Genomic DNA, 14,889 nt, shown 5'->3' with positions numbered 1-14,889 from the left:
ACTATTGCTTAAGGAACACATGGAGATGGCCTGGGTCATTGGCTACCTAGAGGACAAAATTAAGACTGCAAATTAAAAAAAAAGAGCAGGTTACACAGAGAGCAGCAGGAGTCTTGATTTTGCATCCAAAGTGGCAGAGCTCAATGGAATGAAGAGCATCTCATAAAGATCCAACTGGCCTTGTGAGACATATGCTGATTAAAAAACAAACAAACAAACAAAAAAACCTTAATCCAGGCTCACTAATTTCTCAACCTTGTCAGCAATCCTCATCTGACACTGTTTGCTTAAGACTATGTGAGCTGAACAGGAAGGTCTAAGGATTTTCAAGCATTTATGAAGGAGCCTCGAGACTGGATCTTCCTGGCAACATTCAGATCACATTATTACAGAAACTAAACTTGTTTCCTATTCCTTTAGTAAGTTCAAAGATGGCCATTTTTAAAGTGTATGTGTGGTAACTGAAAAGTCTGTATGTGTGTGTGAAAGAGAGAGAGAGAGAGAGAGAAACTAATAATTAGTACATCCTTTGAAAATAGGAATTTTATCTCCTACTGGCATTCTGTCCTAAGTCCTTGTCCCTTTGGTCTCACATTTATAGAATTTTGCCTCCTTTCTGAAAGTTGATATTATTCTTCCTGAGGAAGAGAAGAATGTCAGGAGAAGGGCATGATCTTTCTGTCCAAATATTTGAAGAATTAATAGGAATTAGATTTGTTAGAGCAAAAGTTGTTATAGCAGCCAAAGGGTAGAAATTGGCCTACTATTTGGAAGCGGAACAGAAAAAATTTTGCATGAACTCTTTGTCAGAACTGGTCAAAGGTGCAAGTGGGTTGCTCTGAGGGGTGATATGTTCTCTATTGCTAGGGGAAACCAAGCAATTACTTGATGGAGATGACATTAGATGGGATTCTAGTAAGTCTGGAACATTAAGGTTTTAAAGTCTCTTTATGTCAGCAATTCTATAAATACTGAAGAAACTGAAAGAGAAATATAAAGGCATTTTGAGGGACTTTTCCCATAAAATACAAATATAATGTAACAGGAATTATATTACCATAATCAAATGTTAGTTCTGGTTTTCATTTTGTCAGGTATAAAGCTCTGCTGATACCTTTAAAATTGTTTTTCTAATAAAGCCAGTGAAGCATGAAATAACTTCTAGCTGCTTTAGTAAAGACTAATAGGGGAAATTACTCTAATGAGAGCCTAATAAAGCAGACTAAGATGACCCTAGAAGCACATGCCCTTTGCAGACAAGGCTGGGGAATACTGTGCCTATTGGAAGAGAGGCAGTTAATGTTCTCATTTTTCTAAAGAAAGCTTTTGGGAAATTTATCAGTAGGGGGCATTGGTGTTCTATCAGCAGGAGAACTTGACTCTGGGAACAAGTGCATTTGGTAATTTGGGACACTTAAAAAGGATCAACAAATCAAAGCAGATAGGAAACTACTTTTCTTAGAAAAATCCACATAGAAATGTCATCTGTTCTAAATGAAACGTAAGGAAATAAAAGTACAGCATGTACGTATTTGGTTTTTCCAAGATAAATGAAAAATGCTGGAGGCCTGAAATAAAAATTTCTGGAGAGAAAAAAATATCGCAGCAGCTGCAGATTCAGCACTTCCAAATCCTGGCAAATGAGAGGAGAGCTGAATTTGCATCATGGTGAACCAGCATCCCTAATGCTTCCAGCTCCCATGTTGCTGTAATGAGAGTGAAATCAAACAGTTCTCTCTGTGTTAGAAACTTCTCTAATACAACAAATACTGGTCTGTTTTTCTCTCTTTCCTTCCACTGGTACAGGCAAAGAGGCACACATTCATGAAAGGAGTTGGGAGAAGAAAGGGAGAATATGTGGATCTGGAATGTAGAGTCTGTGAGATAAAGAGCTGCACTTCCTCACTCTGGAACACACACACACGCCCCATAATTTGTCATAGAGACAGAGATTATAATACCAATAAAAATAAATGCAAAATTTCCACATCTACCGTGACATAACTGCTAGGTGGTAGATAAAATTACTTATGAATGATTACATTATTTTTTAAAAACATTTTATCTATCCATTTGAGAGATAGGGAGCAGGACCAGGGAAAGCGGCAAGGGGAGAAGGAGACTCCCCTCTGAGCAAGGAACCCAATGCAGAGCTCCATCTGAGGACCCTGAGATCATGACCTGAGCCAAATGCCTTTGGATGCTGACTGAGTCACCAGGTGCCCAAATGATCACATTTTATAGAAAATATTGGTATCTCAGCTCTTTACCCTCTATCTATCCTCAAAGATACTTTTAGAGGTCTATTTAACAAGTTAGAATTCTGGGACTTACAATTTGAGACATTAAAGAACAACACAAGGAAGGATATATCAAAACACATATACCCGCATATTTCTAGGTGCCTCTGATTTGATTCAAGTCTATTTGATGCACAAGAAACGGGCCTGATTCCCAACCACCCTTAAGACTCATTCAGATTATTACCTTCAGTCACTTAACCTACACTGATAAAGTCCCTCTTAGGTAAGTGGCCAACATGGGTTAGGTACCCCTCTTAGGAAACTAGCCTTGACCTCTGGGACCACTACTTAACTCCTGAAATATGAGCTTCTGGTTGGGTGATGTCTTTCTTAATGTAATAAACCCCGATATATCCTTCTCTTGGTGCAGCCTGCAATAACAGGAGGGAAAAGAGCACTATATTTACAACATTTGAATCAACAGCAAGCAAAGTTCACTTACAAAATAGAATACATTTGGATGTTTCTGTACAATAATATAGGCTTCATTAGTGTGGTGACGTAAATGAATCTTAACCTTCCTGGAGAATTCCCTGAGTAATAACTTAAGAAAATTTGACTTTTGTACTGACATTTTTAAACCAATTGAATGAATTTGGAAGACAAAAGTCAACAGAATTGTTTTAAAATAGCAAAAATGGTGGTTAGACCCAAATAATCACAAACATAATTAAATAAGATATCTTAAAAAACAATGGGGAGGAGAGAAGGGGAGGTACAGTGTTGGGCAAAATGGATGAAGAGGAGTGGGATGTACAGGCTTCCAGTTAAGGAATGAATTAAGTCATGGGACTACAAGGCAGAGCACAGGGAAGACAGTCCATGATACTGTAATAATGATATATCATGACAGATGGCAGCTACACTTGTGGTGAGCAACATGATGTATAAACTTGTCCAATCACTATGTCGTACACCTGGAACCAATGTAACACATGTCAACTATACTTAAAAAAAAAAAAAAAAAGAATTAAGGTTTCTTAGGCAAGTGTATTAGTTTCTTACTGCTGTTGGGATAAATTACTATAAACTTAGTGGCTTAAAACAAAAAACAAGAACAAAACAAACAGAGGTGCCTGGGTGGCTCAGTTGGGTCCTGGGATTGAGCCCCACATCGGGCTCCCTGCTCAGTGAGGAGTCTGCTTCTCCTTCTGCCCCCCACCTGCTTGCATGCTCTCTCTCTCAAATAAATAAATACAATCCTTTTAAAAAGTAACACAAACAGCAATGTGAAATTCTGTTGGGGGCAAGAAAAAAACAAAACTAAAAAAAAAAGTTTCAGTTGACAGCAGGAGACTTTAGGTTATAGATGGCTCCCAAGCAAACCACTGCCTCTTCCAACAAGGGTTCTTTATCGAAGTACTATTTTCTGTTCCCTTATTCCCTCCTCTTTTTCTCCTAATGCCCTTGACAGAGAAAGGATAGGATTTCAGGGTAGTGACTATGGGGAGGGACATAGGGAAAGCTGTCCTGAAGACAAGGCTCTGGCCTGGGAGCTGGATAGTTCAATTCCCTGCTCTGCTGCTAACCAGCCTGCAAACGTGAGCAAGTTACCTAGCTTCAACTAGTCTCAGTAAAGTGGGGGAAATAATTCCTAATACAACAGAAGAAAATATCAATGCATGAAGAATAATAGCCCCCTGCCAAGGAAAATTCCCATCATTGACAGCTAGGTCTCTTCCCCATCCCTCCTTTTTATTAGATAGATCCAGAATTAGGTAAACACTGACAGGCAGAGACTATAGCAGAATTTATAGGGAACATTCAGAACAGAGAGTGGCTAATTAAAAAAAACAAAAACTCCTTGAAAAACATGCTTAAGAAGGGGGGGGGGCATTTTGTGTTGCCTTGTTTTTGAATTGCCTTTGTATTTGGCGGTGTAATGGAGCTGGTAAATAGTACCCGGTTCACCTAGTAAGTGTTTTCAATCAGTTCAGAGAGGGAGAAGACTGTAAGGGAAATCAAGATGGGGCCTCATTACTTGTGAAGTAATGAGGTTAGTAGAATGTGGCTTAGATGGATCTCCTAATACTGAGCCACAGAATTAAGTGGACTTACCTACTCGGTCATAAACAGTGCCAGAAAACCATAGTCCTTCCCCACATAGAAGGCAGGGGCTAAAACGCAGGCTTCCTAAGGTGTCTGACTCCCAACCAAGAAGAAAGGAGGAAGATGCTGAGGCGCATGCCCAGTTCTCCCAAACCTGAGGATGATGAAAGTCATTTCACCCCAGGGGGTGGGGCAACCGAAGGGGTGGAGAAAGCCCAGGGTTTATACCCTCCCCCACCACACTTCACATGAAAGGAAATACCAGGAGTGCGAAATGTGCTCCTGAGAGCATAAATCACCTCAATTCATTCTCGTTCCGCAGAATGAATTGAATTTTACAATAATGAAATGTGTAATAAGTAACAGGACTCTGCATCCCTATCCTGAATGCTTAAACAGACCACATTTCATCACCCTGATGAATACATCCCAGGTTTGTTCTGGAACGGCCTGAAATGAGACATGATATGTCTGGATTTCCTTTTCCTTTATTAAACCTTTTAGTGCATTTGATTTCCAGAGATGGTTGGATCGTTTCCAGGAGAGGGAGGAGAGAAGTATGTACGCATCTGTAATGATCTCTGACAGTGTGACACGGAGCACTGATTTTTACAACAGTAGCCAAAATTACAGTAATTAGAGAAAATATCCACATCTTTATAAACAGGGTGTTAACTGATTCAAAAGGAACTTAATGAGAACTTACAAGAGGAAGTGTGCTTTTGCCACCGAGTATTAAACATTAATTAAAGTCAGAAGGCAATAGTCAAATTGCCTCTCCACTTCAGTCACTTGGCAAGGCACAGAAATTGGAGAGGTTTCAGAATCTGCTGACTTTGCTGGCTGTGACCCTCCAATGGGTTCTCTAAATTTATGGCCAGTTTTGATGAGTTTTACTTCCTGTTAAAGATTTGTTAAGATCTTATTGCAGAAACCGAGAAATGAAAGCTTTCAAATGTACAGCATTTTAGAGTTAGGCATCTTATTTTTAAAAAGTATTTTTAAATACTTTTTATTATAAGAATAAGTACAAGAAGACATATATGAAATAGAGTATGATCCCAAACTATGAAATAAAACATGCTTAGAAAATATTGGAAGGATAGGGATCCCTGGATGGCTCAGCGGTTTAGCCCCTGCCATTGGCCCAGGGCGTGATCCTGGAGTCTTGGGATCGAGTCCCACATCAGGCTCCCCGCATGGAGCCTGCTTCTCCCTCTGCCTGTGTCTCTGCCTCTCTCTCTCTCTTTGTGTCTCTCATGAATAAATAAATAAAATCTTAAAAAAAATACTGGAAGGACACACATCAAATTATTAGCAGTGGAGTTCTTTGAATGATTGAATAATGGATGTTTTTTCTTCTTTTCTGGATTTTTATATGCGTTGCTTTATGAATGGAAAAAAGGGAGTTTTAACTTCTAAAGGTCTGCTTATTCTCAGGGAAGAGTGAATCAGTGCCCCCCAGATGGACTGTAGGGCACTTATAGTACCTGGAAAATAATCAGTACAGGTAACATTTAAATCTTACACTGCATTCTTTTGGCTGAATAAGTGCAAATACATTTTATCTTCATTTCAATATAAAATTACACTTAAGAACTAGTGTATAATTGTGGCTTTGATCCGATAACAAGACAAATCTCTGGAAGCAGACCTAATCATTTTTCATTCTGAATTAAGAACCGGCTGATTCTGACAGGGCAGGTCACGGAAATGGCCAATTTGGTCATCTGACTCTCCTTGGGGGCTGCAGCTCAAAACATTTTATATTGATTCCTAGGTAAATAATACAGTGATTTGGGGGGGAGGGGACGAAGCATTCTTCATTTGCTGCTTCTAGCTCATGTATTTTGTATTTCTCTCCTGAAAACTTTAACTTCCTATTGTTTCTCCTCAGTCAACTAACTCTCTCCAATAATGGTTTTGCCTACATTCCCCAGTGGGCTGGGCACTCTTGGCTGAGCACGTGTGTGTACATGCTTTCATACAGCTCAGTGCAAAGTGCCCTGAAAACACTAGGTATTCTCCTTGAGTTTGCTGAATTGACCTGAGTTGAAAGCAAAAGCAGGGACAAAATTGAAAACCTAGAAACTTCCACTGTTTAAAGAACTTTGGGCTCTCTTGTTTTCATTAGGTCAAATGAAGAATGCACAGCGTTTTTGTTTTTGTTTTTGTTTTAAACCCAAAATGAAATTATGTGCAGCCTGGGCTGCTGAACCACATATTGTTCTGAAACCTTTGAGGGAAAATGCTACAGGAAAGTAACAGCTCAGACTGTAGCGTAATACACAGATTTACTGATGGTCTTCCTCATGCTTGCCTTTGCACTGGTTCCTGGGGGGATGCGTTGAAGAGTAAGGCACATTACATTTAATGAGCTCACAGTCTAGCAGGGGAGACAGTGCTGTACACAAATAATTATAATGCAGAGGGTCAAGGGCAATTATAGATGCATTTACATGATACAGTAGTAGCCCAGGGGAGGGTATGTGGTCAGGAAAGGTCTCACAGAGCTGATAAAACCTCCACCATACTGTAAAGCTTTTCAGGGACAAATCATTAGTTTTGAAGTTGGGCTGAGGCAAATGTAATACCTACACTTTGATAAAAATTTTAAGACAAATGTAGCAGGTAAAAATCTTGCTATAAGTAATGTATTTTTTTAAAAGCCTTTTTATTTTTAAAGTCAATTTCTAGTGGTGTTTGAGCCACCATCACACTGGCTCCCAAGAAGTTTATTCTGTCGTAATTATTGGGACTTCCCTACAGGATCCTAACAGTACATTAAAGAGGCACTTGGGCGTTGGTCTATACCTGGTAGTCCCGAAGCCCTCAGTATCCAGCTCACATACTTCTGGTTCCAGGGGTTCTGTTGCTTCTGTGCCACAGTCAGGGCACAGGCATCTTTGCTGGGGCTCAAAGCACCAGGATGCAAGTCCCAGCCTTCTTTTGTGTCCCATATGGTTGTCACCTTTGAGGTCTTGCCACCTTATAGAAGTTCTGCTACCCAGAAGGACAGTATGTCTCATTAATTGAAAAGCCCACCCATTTTGTTCCCCTTCTTTAGTCTTGGGGAATAAGCCTCCTCTGTCTCCCTCCTGGTCCTCAGGGACACCTCCGTTATTCCCCTGTCTCCAAGGCTCCTAGTATAATTGCTTTGAGAAGTATAAGCTCTCATAAAGGACAAGAAAAGTCAGTAAATTTAAGTTACTTCTGCTGTTGTCCTGGACCTATATTCCTGTGATTAAAAAGCACACTGGATCACTTGCTTGGTGTTGACATGGAATAGGGGATGTGTGGGAAGGAGGGAATAAACACCCATACATGGAAACAAATTAATATGTCAATATATCGTTCCACCACATAGGCAATGTTTTGCCAGGAAGTTCACCTTTAGAAAAAGCTACTGTGACATCAGCCCAGAGTACAAGCAGTTGAGCCATCAGGTCAGCAAGAGAGGTCATAAAAGATAAAAAGGAGCCATGCCATGAGCTCTTTGGTCTTGGAGAAAGAGCACTGACTAAACTATTTGTCAGGAGACAAAGGGTCAGGTCCTCCTCTCACTAAACATACTGAGTGACAAGTAATTTTATCTCTGAGTCTCAGTTTCTCCAGCTGCAAAATAAATGGTATTGATGGGTCGATTCTAAGGGTCCTTCAAGCACCAATATTTGTATCTAATTTGGCATAACAGGAGTGGACCTATCATTTTTACAAAAGCATCTTAATAATCACCAAACCATTGGCTCTAGTATTTAATGCTTTAAGTCATAGTGTTTAGCTAGACAAGTGCAGGGACCACAGGGGAGTAATGCTAAGTGGGGAGGATACAAACCCTACAAAGCCAAGCGCAGCACACAAGATGGGTATGACAGATGGTTGTGTCAGAGCATCCCACTCACATGGACTGCTGTGGGTCCCTCGTGATTGCTCAATCCCAGTTCTCTGCATCGCATGCTTCTTCTTCATGTCTGCTGCATGGACACATTTTGCAAGTGGAATGAGAAGTTCTAGAGATTTGGGAGTGTGTGGGTGAGTCCCTGTGTGGTAGTGGTCTGGCTCCTGTTCTGGTTGAGCTGTGTGAGACCAGAATGAGCCAATGGGCCCCGCACAGCTGAGGTGAGGCATGGCCCTCCTTAGCTCTGTCTGTGGTGCTATCTTCCAGAGGCTGCAGTGTGAGCAGCGACAATACATCCTTCCACAAATGGCCCGTAAGAAATGTTAAAGATGGCGTGTGCTCTAAAAAGGAATTGACTTAATGATTCGTTTCAATTAAGAAGGAATTGCTGGTAAAATTCACTTCTGCAATGACAGATTCTTAAATAGGCATAAATGCAGGTCCAACATGCTAACACAGTCTTTTATATCCACCAATCTTCTCCACAGCATCTATAATCACACACCCTGGACCATCTACAGACACTTGGAAAGAGCTCACCATGCATTCTCTCCCCCAAGTAAAGCTGCCACCAGGATGCCCTCCCTCAGAGACTCAATGACAGAGGCCTGAACACTAGTAACTTTGGGTTCCGTGAGAGGGAAACAATAATTTAGTCACCCAAATGAAAGCTTTTAATTACATTCCCATCGTGAACTGAAAGGAATGCTCAAAATTCAACATGGATTGTATCTTTCTGGATATGGTCCTGGAATCCTCACGGTTTTTTCTAGCAGAACATTTTACACCATTGTTAGTGTATAACCACAAACAGCAGCAAAGACATTTACCACCTGACTTGTAAAGAAAGTTCTTTTTGCAGAATGTTTCCATTTTATTCGGCTTCTCACACTGTCAATTGTCAGAGGTTCACGCACATTGGCATTCCTCACATCTGCTCTTCTAGGGAGGTGAGAGGCTTTGTTATTCCATCTTTATCAGGTGGGCAAGATATGGGCCCAGATATTCAGACCCAGCCATGGATTCCAGCACATTAATAGGCAACAGAAGAGGAATTTGGACAGGGGTTTCATCTTGAACATAACTTATTGAAAAGTTTTAAAGATACAATCTAAGAAATGACAGGTTTGTTTGTTTTTTTTCTATAATGATGAACTACAGGTTTGGTTATATATAATTAGATGTTACAAGTATAGGTTTCACATACATTTTCATATGTCATTTTCTTTAAATTGATGGACTTTAACTAACTAGGCATTTCATTTTATACTGGAATTGTCATGTCATCATTTCCCAGAGGACCTCAAATTATCTCAAACTACAGCATAATTTTCCCAATCAATGTCTTCATTGCATTTCCTACTACTGTCAGGTAGTAGGTCAGGTGGAAAATACTCTGCAGCCTCCATTCGCTGACCCACTACTTGGGATGGACATCCAAAGCCCTAAAGTCCTGGTGCTTTACTTAGAATTTAACTGTTGTAGGGCTTTGTGGGCTGCAAGCAAATGACTATCAGAAGCCTAGCTCTCTGCAGAACTGAATTGAAACGCTCCTGCTCTGGGCTATCTGTAGAACAAGCCAAATCATATATAACTGCCCAAATTCTAAGGGACATATACTGGGGAAATGGCTCCTTACATTTGTGCCATCCTACCTATATATTATGAATCACAGGCAAAGGAATAAATTTAATTCACACCCTTCAGAGGTTTCCCCTGGGTTTAAGGGGGCAGGTATGAGGTACATGGACACTGAGTTGGGGGGGTTGTTTTGGTGTATTTTGTTATAGCTAAAGGCCATATTCTTTCCAGAGCTGAAAGAAATCCACATATTGCCCTATCAGGTGAAGAGCAAGTACGTACTTTTGCCCAAGTTGGCTTTTTTAATATATATTTTATTTTAATTTTTTTAATAATAAATTTATTTTTTTATTGGTGTTCAATTTGCCAACATACAGAATAACACCCAGTGCTCATAATGTATATTTTTAAATTGGAGTTCGATTTGCCAACATATAGTATAACACCCAGTGCTCATCCTGTCAAGTTCCCCCCTCAGTGCCCATCACCCAGTCACCCCATAACCCCACCCACTTCCCCTTGTTTGTTTCCCAGAGTTAGGTTTCATGTTTTGTCACCCTCTCTAATTTTTCTCACTCATTTTCTCTCCTTTCCCCTATAATCCCTTTCACTATTTTTTATATTCCCCATGAGTGAAACCATATTGGCTTTTTAAGACAAACACTCTTCCTGTTTGTTCTATTCCAGACCACAGAGTTTGAATTTTAGCAAAACCAATGCTCCTGTGTATTGGTGCCCCAGGAACTCCCCCTTAGGGCACACCAACCTGGGGGCAGAGCCGAAATACTTTATAACGGGACTGTCCTACATACCGCTAGCTTGCCGTCTTTCTCAAGTGCTACTTCGATCCCCAATCCCCGCATCACTGCAGGGCTGCTCCAGCTGCTAATTTCTCTGGGGACTTGGTGTCACAGCCTGAAGTCACTCACTGCACTTTGGCTAAAGAAACAGCTTCACGGTAGCCATGGATGCTTTTGTTTTAGGTGTTGATGCTAATTTCCTAGGCACTCTCTATACTACTGTGATAGCCAAGGAGCTTCACATTATGCAAGGGCTTCCCCCATCTTTCCTATTTTCTGTATTTTCCTCTTTCATTTATTGGTGGGGGGAAAAAGGAAAGGTTTTATATTCACCTTTTATAAATAGTATTGAGTATATTTCTTGATAAATAGGTTCTCAATAAATATAGTCATTGATTGATCTTCTCCTAGGGGCTTCATTTTTGGAGACAAAAAGCACAGGCTTTGGAATGAAGCACATGCCAGTTTGAATCCATGTTTTGTTTCTTTTAGGTGATGGGACTTTGGGCAAGCTACTTTACTTCTCTGAGCTTCCATTTCTTCATCTTTATTTTATTTTTTTTAAAGATTTTTTTATTCATTGAGAGAGAAAAAGAGAGAAAGCGAGCACGAGCAGGGGTGGGGTGGGGACAAAGGGAGAGGGAGAAGCAGGCTCCCTGCTGAGCAGGGTGCCTGACATGGGGCTCCAACCCAGGACCCTGGGATCAGGCCCTGAGCCAAAGGCAGACTCTTATCCAACTGAGCCATCCAGACACCCCCATTTCCTCATCTTTAAAGTTAAATGACAATACTTACCTCACAGAAGGGTGTAGGAAGACATGAGTGTATATGACTTCCATGGTGTACAGTAGGTGCTCAGAAACAGTAAGCCCCTTTCCTTTGCACTTGAAGAATAGAGTGCTATACTACTTGCAGTGAGAACAGGCTGGCACTAAAGTCCTCATGTTGAGAGAGGTTCTGATGGAATGACTGGGGCTGACTGGGAAACCTGTCTAAGAAGCAGTGGGCTGTCCCCAAACCTGGCCCTATTCTAGGGTAGGATCTGCTCTGTGGGTCTTGGTTCACCATACCTGTCTACTGATTGTACCTGGACACCTGTCCAGGAGTTTTCAGCAATGCCAGGTAAATCGGTAGAACAAGGTCGGGGGTGGTAATGTTTAAATAATGGAAACTACCAATTACAGGAAGTAGGTTGTCAGAATTGGTGACAGCCCATTAGCACCCATTCCCCCTTCTTCTGAGATCATATTCTTAACTTATTCTGAGAAGGTTTTGGCTCTATAATTTGAAGGAGATTGACCCCATTCATAGTGCAGAGTTGTGCCTTGATCAGCTAAAGTGAATCACACATCCAACCCTCTGTCTTCAATGATTGATCCAGGGATGGGCATATGACTCAAAGAGAGCCAAATAAAATATTTGCTAGGGCTTAAGAGAGAAAGGAGTTGATTCGTTCTTTTGTGGGGCTACCACAAAAAAAAAATCTCTTTTCTTTTTGATGGTGCAATGTGAATCTGGCTCATAGTGTTAATCTGGGGATGAAGCTGGCATTAAGAGAGGCAGTTGAAAGGTGGAGAGGAAAAAGTCTTTGATGAACGTCTTTGAACTTCTAGATCAAGCTGTACCTGAAGCCAGTAATATATCAGAGCTTTTTAGTTATGTGAACCAATCAGTTCAAAGTCTGTTTTGTAGAACTTCAAATGAGAGACCCTACCTACTTGGGGAAAAGAAAATCCTGTGAATCTAATTACTTTCAAAGATAAATTACTTTCTATTTAGTTAGAAAACAATTATAATAAATTTATGTTCTAAAATGTTTAATTATGTAATGACAGCTGGACTGAGGTAAGTCTTTGATGTTTTCCTTTGCTGCTTTACTGTTACTTTATTGCTCCAAGTGTAATATGGATATTGTTATGAACTGAAGTTTTTCATCTTTCTCAAATTCGTATGTTGAAATCCTAACCCTCAGTATAATGGTGTTAGAGGAGGTAAGGCTTTTGGGAGGTGAACAGGTCATGAGCCTGGAAGCCTGACAAAGGATCAGTGCCTTGAGAAGGAGACCCCAGAGAGCTCTTGCTCCTTCTGCCATGTGAGGACAAGGGAGAAATCAGGCCATCTATGAACAAGAAGTGGTCCCCCACCAGAGACTGAATTTGCCAGTGCCTTGATCCTGAACTTTCCAGACCCCAAAAGTGTGAGAAATGTTTGTTGCCTAAGTTGCCAAAGCTGTGGTACTTTTGTTGTAGCAGCCTGAACACATATACAGTTAAATAATACTCTAGTATGTCAAGTAGTAGAAAAAAGATGAGTTGTAGTCAGAGAAATGTAGGTTCAAATTCAGATATTAGCACTTATTAACTGTGTAACATTTGGCCAAAAGAACCTCAATTTTCTCACCTGAAAAATGAGTTTAATAATAACTCCCTTTTAGGGGATCCCTGGGTGGCACAGCGGTTTGGCACCTGCCTTTGGCCCAGGGCGCGATCCTGGAGACCCGGGATCGAATCCCATGTTGGGCTCCCGGTGCATGGAGCCTGCTTCTCCCTCTGCCTGTGTCTCTGCCTCTCTCTCTCTCTGTGACTATCATAAATAAATAAAAATTTTAAAAAAATAACTCCCTTTTAAATTTGAGGTGATGAAGAGCAATACATTTAAATCACTGTATCCATTTATTTCATTTTATATTTTTAAAAGATTTTATTTATTTTCTTGACAGAGAGAGAGAGCACAAGCAGAGGGAGCAGCCGGCAGAAAGAAGCAGGCTTCCCACTGAGCAGAGAACCTAACATGGGGCTTGATCCAGGACCCTGGGATTATGACCAGAGCTGAAGGCAGATGCCTAACCAATGGAGCCACCCAAGCACCCCCTCACTGTATCCATTTAAATGGCTTTTTTTTTTTTTTTTTTTTTTTACATAAAAGTGATTAGGAGATCCTTCAGAAGTGCCATCTAGAAGAGTGGTTCTTCATTGGGAGTGACTTTGCCCCCCACCAGACATTTGGCCACATCTGGACACATTTTTGGTTGTCACAACTGGAGGGAATGTACCCCTTTAGTGGGCAGAGACCAGGGATGCTTCTAAGTATATTACAATTCACAGTGTAACCCTCACAACAAAGAATCATCCACTCCAAAATGTCACTGGTGCTGCAGTTAAGAGGACACATCTATTGACGTCAGTGGAGCGCTCAAATTGGGCCTGGTACTGCATGATTTCTGCAAAACACCATAGGGAAATGAGGGAGGCAAAACTGCAGATCAGTGAGGACACAAGATGGCACCAAGAGGAAAATCCGAGATTTCCTGCTTCGTGGCACCAAATGGCTAAAATAAATACAGGGAACCAGACCTGGGGCAGAGTTGCTAAGAGTAACCCAACTGGGAACCCCAACCATCCAGCGATGTGATGTCCAGGAGCCCCACTCATCCACAGGGAGAGGTAAGGACCAGGACAAGGGTCAGGCATGAACAGCAAAGCTTCCTGGCAGTAATGCTGATGATGTGGCTTCTCTTCCCCTTTTACCACAGGGGGAGAAGCTGGGTGAAGGTGAGTGTTCACTACATGACCGGTTTAATAACCACCCTTTTCTCTTTCTGCTGCTGACTTCATCAGCTTCCCTAAAGGACACAGAGATGTGTGGGAATTTGTGTGTTATGAGTATATCTGGTGGCAGCTTTAATTATCGCTACTCATTACCCTTCCCTCTGCTCATTCTAAATTGTCTTTGTGGCTTTTGCTTAGCAACTTATGTTAAGGCATTTCAGCAATTCTTTTTTCTGTTGGGGAGATCTTTAAAATGGTCTTTTTATTATCCTTGCTTTAATAGTTTTAGTCTGCTACCTGCTGAGATTGCTGCAGTCTTAATCATTACATTTTAAAAGACAGCTGTTAGAAGTGTCTTAAACTGCAAAAGTAACATCATAACAGTGGAACTAAAAATGAAATAAACTGTCTTAACTTCCCATGCTTTGCCAATAATAAATAATTATAACGATAAATGATAGGTAACATTTAAAAGCTTACCATATGCAAAGCACTGTCTTATGTCATCTATATTTTTCCATTTAACCTCACAATACCCTTATGAGATAAGCAGTATAATGTTATTTATATCTATTTTGTAGAGAAGGAAACTGAGTCTTAGAGAGTGTCCAGCAACTTGCCCACGGTCACACCAACAGGCCAGGACTCTTGCTCAGGCGTAGACTGACCAGAGCTGGAACTCAAAAGATTGTGTTCTGGTTGCTTCTTTT

The 14,889-nt window shown here is 40.9% G+C and overlaps 1 protein-coding gene across 18 annotated transcripts in view; it reads right to left on the bottom strand.

Moving 5' to 3' along the window:
• The window catches only part of PLPPR1 (phospholipid phosphatase related 1), a 554,792-nt gene that overhangs the window by 70,598 nt on the left and 469,305 nt on the right, over positions 1 to 14,889 (bottom strand). The window contains exon 1 of one of the 18 annotated variants that reach the window (XM_025432505.3): positions 4,362 to 4,496. The exons of the other annotated variants lie outside the window; for them this stretch is intronic. The gene's annotated coding sequence lies outside the window, so the exon portion shown is untranslated. Of the gene's footprint in view, positions 1 to 4,361; positions 4,497 to 14,889 lie in introns of those variants that run through there. 18 annotated transcript variants of the gene reach the window in all.

This window comes from Canis lupus, chromosome 11, assembly GCF_003254725.2.
Source record: "Canis lupus dingo isolate Sandy chromosome 11, ASM325472v2, whole genome shotgun sequence".
Classification (NCBI taxonomy): Eukaryota; Metazoa; Chordata; class Mammalia; order Carnivora; family Canidae; genus Canis; species Canis lupus.
Note: the sequence above shows the minus strand (reverse complement) of the source record. Positions and strands in the feature narration are given on the sequence as shown.